The 15691-nt window shown below is 31.6% G+C and overlaps 1 pseudogene; it reads right to left on the minus strand.

Annotated features, from left to right (window-relative positions):
• Positions 1–10315, minus strand: part of LOC142322772 (dynein heavy chain, cytoplasmic-like) — a 30993-nt pseudogene extending 20678 nt beyond the window's left edge.
• Positions 10316–15691: the final 5376 nt, after the last annotated feature.

Here is a 15691-nt window from a genome sequence, read left to right on the forward strand (position 1 = left end):
TTCACTAAAATTGAAAAATTTGTATAAAAATAATTATACAGATAAAAAATCTACACTATAATAAAGGATAGACTAGTCTGAAAGCTATACTGTAATGACATGTATTTAAAACTTTCCCTAACCTTCTAAAGTAAAAAAAATAATTCCCAAGATTGCCGAACTGCAGAGAAGGAAAGCACGAAAGATTCATGTTACCCACAGAACTGTGATCATATCAATAAACATGTTAAAACACCCATATACAACAGAAAATAATGTAAAACTTTCATACAAATGTCCTAAAATGCTTCATTTTCAATTTACAGCTAGTGAAAGATTTCACTTGAATTTCAGCTACACTAGTGAAATGAGCTCATATTGAAATTTTTAGGACATTAATTAAGGGACAGAATTAATGATTTCTTATGGTTTTTGACCAGAATTTAATTCTAAGCAAAATGGTATAAGATGTGATGAATAAATCACAGAGAAGTTAGAAAAATTTCTATTTTATTTAGAAACAGTACATTATTACAGTTGTCAGAAAAATTATGTTAAGTACAAGTACTCAACAAAAACCAAATTCTTTTTTGGTGATGTGAAAAATTTGTAAGAAAAATTGACTGTTAAAAAATAAAAAATGGAAATTACACAAGTGTAAAATAAAATTACTTAGAAAATAATTTTCTTAATAATGACAGAAATACAATAAATTATTTGAAAAATTATTATTTCAAAGTTGCCAATAAAATAAAATCAACAATGCGCAATACTGTAGTGTTTAAATTAATTTTTAAGGAACAGTAAGTATATTGGATACTGTGAATTAGCGAAGGTTTTCTGTGAATTTTTGTTTGAACATGATCAGTTTGCCATTGAAGTAATGCCATACTTATTTATTTACAACAGAACAATATGTTGATATGGTATACATTTTGGGTGAGTGTATTGGTAATGCTATAGCTGCTGCAGTAGAATATGAAATATATTTTCCGAATCGCAGAATTCCAGGTCGCAAAACAATTAGCATGAATTTTCACAATATTTGGAAAAAAGGTTCACTACCTAGTATTCACACCAGCTACGAACACTCTGTTCAACACAATGCTGTTATTGATGAAATATCAACGATGCAGTTCAGCACAGTCCAGGCATCAGTACAAGATGTCTTTATAAGCATATCAGTTTCACATTCGATGGTTTACAGGACACTTAAACATAAGTTTTATCCTCACCATAAACAGCCAGTTCATCTACACCCAGGAGATGATCCGCTTCAATTTGAGTTCTGCAAATGGTAAAATGGCATAGCCTTCTTCACACCAGCTGTTTGGACTGTTCACATTACCTGGGTGTTTAAATTCTGAGGTCTACTTGCACTCTCTTCAAGAAGAATGGCCAAAGCTGCTTGAAGATAATCCTCTTGCATTGAAAAGGAAATTATACTTCCAGCAAGATGACATATCTCCCCATTTCTCTTGTGCCGTTTCCACTCACTTACATCTTTGCTTAATCAATTATTAGATAATAAACTCATAAAGAATCTGAAAGGTCACACAAATTAATGGTGGACTCAGCCACGTGAATTTGAACCAATATTTGTTTCGGTTCCGCCTGGCAGCTGATGAGCTGTGCGTTTGTGGGGAAGTCCAGTCAAATGAACATATTATTGTCGACTGCCCAGCTCTTGGGGGGGGCCAGAACTCAGGCCAACCTGGAACTTAAAAGTGACGTGAGCCGCATTGTCGGACCATGTGGGTGTTCCTTGATGCCGTTGCTTTGTTCAACCAGCATCAGTAGTTTATTTAAGGGAAAGACTCCTACCTCGCTGCTGCGGGAAGCTATCCAAGAGTTATGGCTGGCCATCAGCAAATTAAAGCTCCAAGCACTTTAATATTGCTAGACAGGTACTTGCTGGCATTCAGTGACCTAGGCATGGCAGCGAATTGTTGTCTTGACAAGATAAATTTAATTTATTAAATGTCATATATATTTTAGTAGTTGACGGGGTGCGCCTAACCATTTTAGAATATATGACAAGTGAACAGTGGGACATGAAGCAAGTGGTGTGTGGCACCATGCTTAGTTCGCTCACACAATTAGGTTAGCTGTAGGAGCTAGTTAGGACATTGGTCGCTAACTGATTCGAGGTTCAGTAGCTGTTTGTGGCATAGACATTCGGTCTTATGCTTTAGGGCAACCGAATGGGGTGGTGGCAGGAGAAATGTCATGCAAATCAATCAATCACTTACATATTCATTTCCCTGAGAAATGGTTCAGTCATGGAGGTCCACATTCCTAGCCACCAAAATCGCCTGATCTAACACCTTTACATTTTTGCGTTTGGGGATGGATGAAAAACAATGTATATAAAACAAAAATACATTCTTGTCAGGAATTAATTGTCCACATTATGGATGCGGTTGAGCAACTTAAGAACAGCCCTGAATAACTAAAAAGAGCAACAAAAGCAATAAAGAAGCATGCCAAGAAATATGTTGAAAATAGAGGACTCATTTTTGAACACTTATTATAAACTGGTTTATATAACCCACTATGGTCTAGTGTATTGTCTCTGAATAAAATTTGACTTTTTCTAACTTTGTTTGGTTTTATTCAACTTATCTTACACCATTCTGCTAAGAATTAAATTTTCCACAAGTTTTGTTAAAATGTTTTATGTGTTCATTACCCATCAAACAAAGTTATGCACACTAAACATAAAAAACAGGTTTTTAACCCCTATTTATTGGTTTTCACCCCAGATTTCTCAACAAATACTGCAGGTATGGTTCTGGGACCTATTCTATTCCGCATTCTTCACATAAAAAACCAAAAGAATCAGTAATTCCCTCATATTAAAGTGGTCCTCTAAACATTACCTAAAACTTTTGTCTGAAACAATTTTTGATATGACACAGCGGCCAGTATTCAGGCTGTTGATCACCACTCTTATTCTTCGAGAGGAATACCACCCTGGCCTCCTTTTAACAAGTTGGGAATATCTTCCTTTCCATTCCATAATTTGCTTGCTATGTCTACTATTTGCCACGGTACCTTAGCTATTAGACCCTTGAAGACAGCTGCAGGGACTCCGTCCAATCCTGGACTCTTTTTATTTTTTTTAATTTTAATATTACCTCTGTAACTTCCTCCAGAGTGTATCTTCTGGTATCATATTCGATAACCTCAGTAACTTCCTGTTCCTGGCAGGGGAAAAGCTTATCAATCTGTCATGTTACTTGCTCCTCCTTGAGGATGAACAGACATCATCCAAAGCACCTCATGGCTATCTGATACCCCCGCCCTCACAGGTCATTGTCTAAGTCCTGGTACAAATCACATCACTTTTCTCTTTTTGCACATTTTATTTCGTAATACAACAGTCTTCTGCTTGCCAGGTAAGCTTGTTCAGCTACCTCATATGCAACCCCCACCAATCGACCGTAACCTTTGTTTTCTATGCTTATTCTTTTGAAAAACCCATCTGAGATTGGCAATTTTGTCAGGCCACCAGTAAGCTGGACTGAAATTCCTGTGCCGTGGTGGTATCTTTGAGATTTCGCTAACAATTAATGTCTGTAACATTTCAGGCAACGATTGAGGTTTGTCAGCAATCTTACTCGAAACATTTGCCACATATACATCAATCTGCCACTGTGTTAACCTCAAAAAAGACATTAGTCCAATTGTAAAAAACACCAGATTGTCAATTGTCAGAAAAAACGCAAAATGATCACTCACAGTCTCATCGCCCAAGACCCTCTACGAGCATAAATAATGATTCCAGTGACCATCTAGTATGGTGAGATCCAGCACAAAAGAATGCCCTCTTGCCTCAAATGTCGGGGTATCATCATTAAGGCAATATAAACCGATCGACTGAATGAAATCAGACAGTATTTCACCTCTACAGTTAGTATAGGAATTGCCCGTTAAATGACTTGCTGTTAAAATCACCCATTATTATAATTTTTTTAGACCTGGTTACAACTTCATGAAGCCTACCAATAAACTCATATACTATTAGGTCACACAGTTCAGCGTTATGTGCATCCTACCACTGCTTCAGTAATCTTGTTTGACTTCCAAATTAACATTTACTCAGAAGAATGTATTTAAGCAAGAAAAGATCTGAGAGATAATAGGCAGCCATTAATTTTCATCACAGACACTCTTACACTTACCTAACCTCCTGCAATAGTAAATTTGAAAATCTAGCCTCTCTTGAATGTAAATACTCCTATTTAAAATGGAGGAAAATTAACTGATGAAACAAACTCAACCGATTTGAACACATAATTTTCACACATTACATTTCAAAAAACTGAAAAGTAAACAGTAAGATTAAATTCTGTGGTTTATCAGACGCATCTAATTTTTACATTTCATAGATAACTTTTTTATCTTTATTAGCAAGAAAAATGTTACAATATTTTTATTGTGTAAAAATAATTTTATATTTGAACTATTTCTGGATAACTAAACTGTCATCGGTTAATAAGGCTCTGGTAGAATTTTTTTTGTTATTACTTAAAGGAAAGATTTCTTAGTAAAAAATTAAGTAAATGAAGAACTGTGCTAACCTGTAACCAGCTAAGTTCAAGTAGTCAGAATGTGAAAGAATTTTTATAAATAATGTAAACATATAAAATTAAACATTTTTATTGAAAAAAATATAATTTTTTTTTTTTAATATTTAATTTTTTTAATTATTATTATTAACAGATCTCATAGTTAATTGTATACAAACAGAGCTAATTTAAAACAATATTTGGCTTACCTATCAGCACGACCAGATTCTTTGACATAGCTTTTAAAATATGGAGCAATTGATTTACTAACAAATGAATGTAATGTCTCATAAGCTTCACTAAAATTCATAACTCTCAGCTGAGACTGCATACTTTTATCAGCTTCTACAACACTACTTCTCTTAACAAAGACAACACTGCAAAAATAAAAACATGAATTTACATTAAAAAAAAGTATGAAACATAAACTAGGTATAATAATTTTCACAATTACTTTATTTTAATTTCAACAATAATTCAATACCCAACAAATTAGAAGTTGACATATATATATTTTTTTAAATTTATTTTCTTCAGCCCAAAATGTTACATACAATGCAGTCTTGCTGTGTTTATTCTTTTCTTTTCAATAACTTTATGCAGTATAACAATGTCCAGCACAACAAGATACAGCACAAGCACAATTAATTTTTATCAACATTTCTGAAGAAAGACATTGATAATCCTCTACATTAATGATCTGGTTACCTTTTGGTAACCTTTGGTTATCTTTTGAAACCAATACCATTGTCATAAGCTTCCTTACTACTTTCAGTACTTAAAATATAAAAATTAGAATTTAAATACTTAAATTTAATAGCTTAAAAAGATATCCTGCTCCTTTTTTTCACTAATGCCCAATATCATGACCTATCCAAAAAATAACAAATTCAATATTAAGATCCATGAGAACAAGCTTATTAATTTATTGCAGCAAATATTTCAACAGATAATTCAATACAAAAATCATTTATCAGTAATGTGCTGCTCCATGTGTTGTACTTTATAATAATTTTTTGTTACAATATTTTTAATCAGGTTCTATTATAGATGATTTTACTCAAATGACGTTTATGACATTTGTTTTGGATTTACTTTACCAAAATCGAGAAATTCAATCAGTAAATATCAGAAATCTTATACCAGATATCTTTTTACTATTGCATATTTTCTGTCATCAGACAATGGATGTAACCTTTTATAAAAAGTATTATCATCTTATTCTACATAAAAAATTTATTTGGACACAATGCACACCTTACCTTTTTTCATATAAACAAACATGAACTTTATGGGTGCACATGATACATGATACAAAGGGATTTCCAAGAGACTTATATCTGTACTGTACTATCATCGGTATAGTACAATAAACTTGTTTAAATAAACTGTCCAGAGCCGTAGACAATTTGTTTTGATTTCAAATCAGTCACAAAATTATGAATTCTATTATTATTATTATTACTGAAACTGGCTGCTCACTCTGTCATTCTGTGAGTAACTATACAATGTTAGTCGATGTTTATCGACTAACATTACACATTTACTCGTATTATGATGTGTGATAAAAATTCATTGTTTCCAACATATGCAGACTCAGCAGAACACCATATTCGTTCCAGTTTAGTTTTGTAAACGCTGAATGAATTTTCAAAGACTGCACACAAACAATGAAGGAACTTCAAATACCAAATGAAAATTGTAAAGCAGATAGAAAGAAGATGGCTATGTTATTTCAAGAATACGCGTGTACTATCCACAAGAAAACATGTATATTTTTCAATATTTGCTAGATGCCTATGGGGAAAAATTACTGACCTTTTAGTCACAAAATTTAATTACAAGAAAATAATTTTTTTAAAGAAGCATATAGGAAATGCCAATCAAACCTCGATTTATTTTGTCATATTTATGAGGGCTATTTTTTAAATAAGGTTCAATTGGCTGTAGCTATTAAATTTTGCATGGCTGTCGAAACTTGCATGCACCTTGGCTCCCAGCATGCCTTGCACAAATTCAGACACCACTTGCAGTCGTAGCATCACTGTGAACATTTATATTGTGAATTTGAAATGTTTCAAATAACTGGGTGGCCAATTTTTGTGTCCATTGTGAAATAGTCTGCGATTTGATTTTTGGCCAAGATACATGTCAGCAGTGAACATTTATCACCAGATATGTGAGGTTTACAGCCTTAATTCAATGAGTGACAGAAGCGCATAAACGGGTAAGTCTGTTCAAGGACAGGAAGGATAATGTCCACAATAAACCACAATTGGGCCTACCTTATGTAAATCACAGATGATTTGGTGAGTCGAGTAGATGAAAAAATTCATGAAGATTAGCGATTTTATGCTCGAAGGGACAACAATAAACTCAGCTGCATACTGTGAGACATTGATGAAGCTTTGGCATGCCATACAGAAGTAATGTGAGCTACTGTCATCTAGAGTTTTGAGGCTGCATAACAATGGGCGACCTCAATCTGCTGCTCAAACAGTAGAGCTAATCAGATCTTTTGGATGAGAGCAAATGGACCACCTACTGTACAGCCCAGACCTTGCACCGAGCTATTAACACTTGTTCTTCTACCTCTGAAGGAGTTTCTCGGCGGTCAGTAGTTTGATACTGATGCAGAAGTGAAAACAACCGTTGAAGACCGGTTGTCTTCTACGGATGGGCATAAAAATTCAGTAAAACGCTATGATAAATGTTTAAACAAACACTGTAAGACTTTTCTACAAGGTATGTAGAAAAGTAGCATAAAGTATAAAAAGTAAAATAAAAAATGTTTTTGACAAAATTTTTGCTATTTTGTTTGAATAAAAAAACTCACTTACTTAAAAAATAGCCCTCTTATTTTTATTTAAGTTTATTTTTCCCCAGACAGTCAGGGATAAAACTGTTCACGTACGCACTTGTAGTTATCAGAGAGAGCAATGTACTCAATCTGACATTTCCTGCAGATGCCAAAAACTAATGCCAATTTTTGTTTTTCATCTTTTATGATCGCATAGGATAACTTGAATCAGTCCGTTATCCAAGTCTCTTTTAAGGGCTTGTTCAGGCCTTGCAGTACTTCAGACCCAGTGCTTTTTCATATGTTTTGATTTCCATGCACTTAGTAATGTTGAAAATGTTTGTATTGTGAATTTTTTTCTTGTGAGTGTGAAGTGAGTGTTGTTGTACCTGATTTGTTCTTTTAATTTTATCTTGTTTATGTTGTCTTCTGGTATAAGGCCAATTTCCTTAAGCTCCTCTCTTATTTCTCTGATTCATCTGCATCCTGCCTTGATATTTTTCAAGTTGAGATTGTACTGTACCAGGTGTTTCAGAAGTCCCAAATCTTGCATCCTCAATGATGTATCCAAAGAATCCTAGTCTCTTCTTACGCATGATATCAGTGATGGGTCCTAACTCTTTGTGCATGACTTTGTTGGGCACAATCCACCATTGCCCATCTTGTTCATTCAGGTGAAAAAGTGTTTCTGCTGCATATGTGGCTTCTGGTTTTATAACTGTGCTATAGTGCCTTATTTTTGCATTTAAAGATAGACATTTTTTTACTGTAGATGTAGTAGGTTAATTTTCATGTTTTAGCTAGTTTGTTTGTTCTTGTTTGGATTTAGGTTTTTTCGTTTAGGTTGTTTGTTATTATTTCTCCAAGGTATTTAAATTAAGTTACTATTTTGACTTTTATTACCATTTACGTTTACTTCTTTTAATTGTGTTAGTTTTTGGGGCATAATTTCTATCTTTTTAAATATTTTGAGGCCAATTTTATTTTTAATATTTTAAAGTTCTAATATCTGTGTTTTAGCTTCGTCGATGTCGTTTGTTAGCAGTGCCAAGTCATCGGCAAAACCAAGGCACTTTGTTTTTATTTTTGAGGAGCATTTTTTGAGCCATTCCCTCATTGCCATTTCTAGAGCACAGTTGAATAATAGTGGTGAGAGTCCATCGCTTTGGTGCAGTCCTGTTTTGGATGTCAAATGGTTCTGAGAGTTTGCTACTGAATTTCCCTTTTGTGTTTCTGTTTGTGAAGATCACTTTTATCATGTAATTAATTTGGGATGTAATCCAAGGTGTCTTAGAATTTTTTATAGGGATTCTCTGTGAACGCAATTGTATCCTTTCTTGAAGTCTACAAACATTATCACAATGTCTCTGCAACTTTTTCTGTTGTAATCCATTATTAGTTTGAGACTCATGTTCTGATCTGGACAGCTCCTCCAGGGTCTGAAACCTTCCTGGTATTCTAGTTATTTCTCAAGTTGTAAATCAATCATATTGAGGATAATTATTCAAAGAATATGGTATGTTGTGTTTAGGAGTGGGATTCCTTTTGTAGTTGTCAGGGTCTGTTTTGTCCACTTTTATGTATCGGGTGGATGAGGGCTCTTGTCCAGTGTTCTGGTAGTTGAACAAAATAATTGGTATCATTCTCCTAAATGTATTTCTGAGTGTTTTGAATTTGAATTTTTATAGATAAGACAAGCACTATATATGTAATCGTCTGCAAAATAATTAATTATTAATTACAACTTGCTAAATAATTCAATCAACATAATTTTCTGGGTACTTTTTCGTTTTATGCTACCCAAAATTTTTTTTTCATTTTATGCCACCCAAAAACTCTTCCCCAGATCAACCCAAAATTTTTTAAGCATTATTGTTATAATTATAGATATAAATTAAAAAAACTTAACTTACACTCACTAACCTCAACTAATTAACAGTAATGATTTGATTATTTAAATAATAAATAATAGCAAAATTATTGAATTTATTAAAACACTGAAAACATTACTATGTTAAGTAGTCAAGGTTAGCTCACTTAGCTCGCTAATTAACACAGTAATATTATATATAAGTTATTTGGTAATTAAACAGTATATTTTATTACAGATATATGTAAATGGTTATATTGAATGAGTACAACTAATGAAATTGAATTTAAATGGACGTGATAGGTGGCTATGCTAAAAACAAACTTGTCGATCAGAAATTTGTTTACGCAATAATACATCATTACAAGATACACAATCATTTAATACTATTATTATGTTTTTTACTGCTGGTCAAAGGAATTTACAAAAAAATAATTATTATATTCCCTTTATTTAATACAAAAAAAACTTTTTCAAAAAATTTTTTTTTAATTTTTTCTCACCTAAAAATTGTTTTTTTTCAATATAATAATTATTTTTGAGTGATTCTGAGTTGATTTGGACAAGAATTTTTGGGTGGCATAAACCAAAAAAGTACCATTTTCTGAATTTATTTTACATACACAAGGAAGTTTTTCATTGGAAGTAAAATAACATAGATTAACAAAAAAATATATACATGTCAATTTTATCTCAAAAAATTAGGCTAGTTTCATAGTTTTTGAAAAAAAATCCCATAACTTCTTTGGGTGTAATCTAAAAGCATTCATATTCATTTTTACTAAATGATAACACTAAAATTAAGTCAAAGCTTTATGTATTAAAATAATGGAACAAAGATAATATATACCATATCTAATTAGAATCAGTTGATTACTAACTATACTCACTCAATTTAAAAACAAAAAGTCTAATTATGAAAAATAGCTCAGAAAGCAAATTAACTATAAGAATATAACAACAGAAAAAACCTACTGCTTTTACTCACCTTGTCATCTTTGGATTAGTGAAATGGACTTCATTAGATATATAAAAAACTGACAAATCCTTATCATCATCGCTTTCACTTCCCTCTCCTTCATCTTCTAACATAAATAAGTAGATTATTGGTCAACAACAATAAAAGTTAAAAATTAACATTTTGTTCATTTTCAAAAGCAGCAAGGAACTCCATTTTTGCGACCATTCTCTATGATTGGCAGCACCAATCATAGAAAATGGTCGTAAAAATGACCAAAAACGTTTTGAAATAAGTTTATTAACAATATTTTATCACACAATTTAGTTCAGGTTGTAAATACAAACACTAAAATTCTTGAATATATAGTACTGACTTTCAAGAAAAAGAACATAGTATAACTAAAATTAAAGACAAATTTATTTAAGTTAAGAAAGAAAATTTATATTTTGCAAAATTATAACTAAAAATTTGTTTTTTGTAATTTTGTAATCTGTAATTTTTAAAGTCTACATCACATAAAACTAGGTCACGCCGTCTGATTTTGTAATATTATAAACAAATATAAAGCGTTTATTCATTCTAACTGGACAGCCAGTTAACTATTTGGCACATGTTAATTAAAAAATAAATAAAAATAGAATTAATGCACACTTTTTCTAATATAATAGTTATTTTAGTAGAGGATAGAAATACACTAAAAAAAAAGATAAAACAATGAAAATGTAAAAATGAGAATTAAATCCAACAAAATTCAAATTATATCATGCTGTAAAAACAACACTTTAAAATAGTCATAAACATAATCTATAACATCATAAAAGAAAATTTGATAAAGCACACATGATATTACAACTTTTCCAAAAAGTTTTATATATATATATATTTTTTTTTAAAACTAACCAAAGAAGTGAGCTAATAATTTATACACATCTAGCAACATTGAAAAAAGATCGATATTTAATTTTTAAAACGCATTATCATAATTTATTTTTGTTAATTATTGTGATAATTTTATTATTTTTTTTAATTATAAAACAATATAACAATATATCATAAATAGATTTAATGATCATAATTGGTAATATAAATATATAAGTAGGCCTTACTTAACAATAGGTAAACAAATATTTAACATTAATTATTATATAATTAATAACAATAATTTATTCAATAACAAATAACACAGATTACATTTAACATAAATATACAATTAAAAATTAATTCTTAATTACTCCATTACAGTAGTACAATTCTTAATTACATAAAATAATAAACTACCAATAGAAATATAGACTTGTACTGAATAAAGTAACTGAATACAAAAAAAACCTTTAGTTGTGCTTTAGTGATTTGAATACTATACTGTATTTATTAAAGTATTTATTTGAATAAGGATTTATGATAATTAAGCTAAATTAACCCACTGGGTTCTATAATAATTAGTTTTTTCAGGTTTCAAACAAACCAATATGCCATCAGACAAAATCATGAAGTAGTAATTCATGGAGAATTACTACAATGCTTAATCGGATGAGGCTAAACCAAGTAGGCTTTTCCAGAGCTCTTGGTTGGAAAAGCATGGATTGGAGCACACGACCGCCAAGACAGAGATGGTATGGTTAACAAGAAAGGAGATTGACACAATCATCCGCATGAAGGTACAAGACAAAGAAATTCAGAAAAAACAATACTGTAACAGAAATACAGAAGAAACAATCAGTTAAATACCTAAGAGTGATGTTGGACAGGAGGCTCACATTTTGAAACCATCTTAGGCTGGTGGTGGACAGAGCATCGATGAGGGTGGTGGGTCTAAGCTTAATCATGCCGACTGTCAGGGGACCTAGTCCTGCCAAGCAAAGGCTTCTTATATTGACTGCCCAGTCCATCAACCTATATGGGGCAGAGACATGGGGAGATATGATGGACATCAGAAAAAACATAAAAAGTATAACCCAAGTTCAAAGAAAAGAAGCACTAAGGATTGCCTATGCATACTGCACAGTCTCTGAAACTGCAATACTTGTGATATCTAGGGCAATCCCAATTGACCTCCTAGCAAAGAAAAGAAGGCTGAAACATCTCACCGAGCAGGAAACCGGAGGGAATGAGGCTAAAACGGAAGCCTGGAAAATAACCTGAGTATTTTGGCAGCAGAGGTGGAAAAAGGACGAAAGGGGCAGATGGACTGTCAACTGATAAAGAAGGTGAAGCAATGGGTTGAGCGACAGCATGGAAAGGTGAACTTCTACCTTATCCAATTTCTGTCAAAAAATAATAATAGGCTACTGTGTAAATAAAAAAAAATAATTTCTGTGTAAATAGGCTACTTCCACGCCTGTTTACACAGAATGATAACAGACGATATACAACACTCATTCTTTGTGTGCAGTCAGTGGCAGAACGAGACGAGATCTTAAAGACATGATAGGCAGCTTCAGTCCTGATGGCGTTATCGAGAAGATGCTGCATTACAGAGAAAATTGGATGGCAGTTGTAAGCTATATATACACTGTTCTTCAAACAAAGAAGAGGAATGGATGCTTGGAAGACTGTTAGGAGAAAGCCAATTCCCCATAACACACGACGTAGGAAGACAGGATTAAGGAGACAGATAGAAGGAGGCCTCCATCAAAAGACTAAGTCACAGTGACCCCAGCTTGAGGTTTCTATGTGAGAGCAGATACAAAGTCAAGTGTTCCTGGAATTAAGTCTTGCCAGTTTGGTACAGTAGTACAGCCCGTATTACTGTAGAAAGGTTATGTTGTTTATCAACGAAAGGTACTAAATTACCCCATCATTATTTTCTGTTTAGTCTTCATAACCACCATAAGATATTACTTCTCAGGATGATATGTATGAATGTAAATGAAGTTAGTCTTGTACAATCTAAGATCAACCATTCCTGATTTGTATGGTTAACTGAAACCCAACCACCAAAGAACACTGATATCCATGACCTAGTATTCAAATCCTTATAAAAGTAACCTGCCTTTACTAGGATTTGAACCTTAGAACGCTCAACTTCAAAATCAGCTGATTTGCGATGAAGAGTTCACCTGCTAGACCAACCCAGTGGGTCACTAAATTACTCCCTATGTAGTTTTTATTTTTTAAGAATCTAAAATCTATTAAGTAGTAACTCAAAGTAAAAGTTCTGTATATGTCCCAAAGTTTCTATTATTTTTGTTTAACAACCTAATACAGCCATTCTTAGAAATGGCTATATATCTAATTAACAGCTTTACAAAGGAGAATGAAATGAAGACAGGTGTATTCCACACAGCGACTGATCACTTTGTTTATCGATAAACGTTGGCTGTGTAATAAAATTACTCTCAGAGAAATCAACTTGATGAGGATCTCGGTTTTTTCGTGCATCAAAACCATACAAAATCAGCGTATACTGATTATTATTAAAAAGAAATTTATATCTCCATGTTTTATTCAGTACAAAACTATTATAATTAAATAAATTTTAAACTGCTCATCAGTAACAATGAAAATTAAAAAAAAAAAATCATTTAATTATCAATAACTTGTAAACATGAAGTACTTAATTCATTCATACATATATGTGTACACATGTAAATATATATATCTATATAAAATCTTGGGTGCAATCTATTAATTTTAATATTTTTTTTATAATCATAAACTAATTATTAAAACAATAAATTAATATTTATTACAATTTTTGACATGAACACTTAAATACTATCTCAGTGTTATCTATAATAATAAGATAACCTGCAGTATACATTATGTGTGTATGCTAAAAACAAATAACCAGTAAAACCTTTGTATAATATGTTTGGTGCATGCATACAGAGATTTATGATAATTCATTTAAATAATTATTTTTTCACACCTTAATGAATCTGTACTGATTACATGATAATTTAGAAATTATCTTTTCATATGTACAAGATGAACAAAAATCTCTTTGTATACAATGATATGATTTCGGACTGGAATATTAAATAATCAAACTAATTCTTATTTTATAAATATGAAAAACTACCACATATTATAGTATACATAAATCACTTAAAATTTTTCATAAAAACATCAATACGGTATAACAAAAATACAATCACATAACAGCAAAATTTACATGTTTACACACATAAAAATTATCTATCGTGCTCAATTAAAAATGAATGGTTAACATAAAATAAATACAGGAACATGGGATTAAAAAAAGTTAAAATTTGATAAAATTAACTACATAACTAACTACAATAATTATTGTAGTGGTAGGGTAGTAGTACAGTTTGAATTATTTTTTTACATGTAGGTATTGTTAGTAGTTTTACCACAAATAATATCAATAGTGATATAATACTTAACCCTACATTTTTGAAAACTAATCTTTTTACATGATTTAAGTTTTGGCTTCAAATAATTTTGACGGGCTGGTAATAAAAATTTCAAATTTGCACCGCTTGCAGTGTTTTTGTAGATGCTTATGGAAAATAAAATAGTTTCTTGTGTACTGTGCCAATAAAAAAATTATAACTTCTCAAAAATCATGAAAAACTTGCTACAAGCAATACAATTTTGACTTAATAAAAGGGATTTATTGTCTTCTTGGCGATTTAATATTTTTATACTTAATACTACAGTTGAAATAGACTTGTTTGAACCATTCAATTGCAGTGCTCATCTTATAACAGGCGCTTGAATTCATTTAGTCATCAGGAAAATTCATGCTGCAACATGCTCATTTATGCATGTTGCATCATTTAGCTTTGCAGTTACAGACTGGTGTGTCTGACATTAGTCAGTGACCTGTTCACATCTTTACCAAGTGTCACAAATTTTATCCTGTTTTTGAAAGTGTTTATTAAATAAATAAGTTTTCATTATTATATTAGCAAATTTTTTAATTATTTAAACTTTTACATTATTTTTCAAGTATAACAATGAAAGAACAATGTCCCATAGGAATTTATGTAAATGAAGAGTGTCAAAACATAGTACTGGTACAGTGCCAAAAGAACTCATTAAAATTTGTGAATTTACTGATGAAAACAAATCACCTTATTTTTTTACAAGTTAATTCAGATGTCACTAGTGTTTGTAAATATCATGAAAATGTTTTTGTCAACATTCAGTCACCTGCATTGACAGTTCTGTTGCAACCCTTTGAGAACTCATAAAAAAAACCAGTTAAGAAAACCTTGACAAATAACATTAGAGCAAGCTCTAAAAGAACACATTTTTCCAAATTTAAATTTAGTACCTGGAAAGTCTTTTTCTGTTAACTGTTTCAAAAGTATTTTTTCTCAGCAGAACAAAGATCTACACGAATGTAAAAACCAAGAGCAATATATTGCCCCACATCACAAAATTGAACAATTGGATGCTGGTTGTAGCATTTTGGGTGTATCACTTCCATAAAAATTATGGTATTAGAAACTACCATAAATATGTTCTTGTGTCAGAAGGCATTGTAAGATGTTACTTTAACTTTACTTCAGACTCCAAGGACTAAGAATATC

Source organism: Lycorma delicatula, chromosome 4 (genome assembly GCF_047948215.1).
Source record: "Lycorma delicatula isolate Av1 chromosome 4, ASM4794821v1, whole genome shotgun sequence".
In the NCBI taxonomy this organism is placed as follows: domain Eukaryota; kingdom Metazoa; phylum Arthropoda; class Insecta; order Hemiptera; family Fulgoridae; genus Lycorma; species Lycorma delicatula.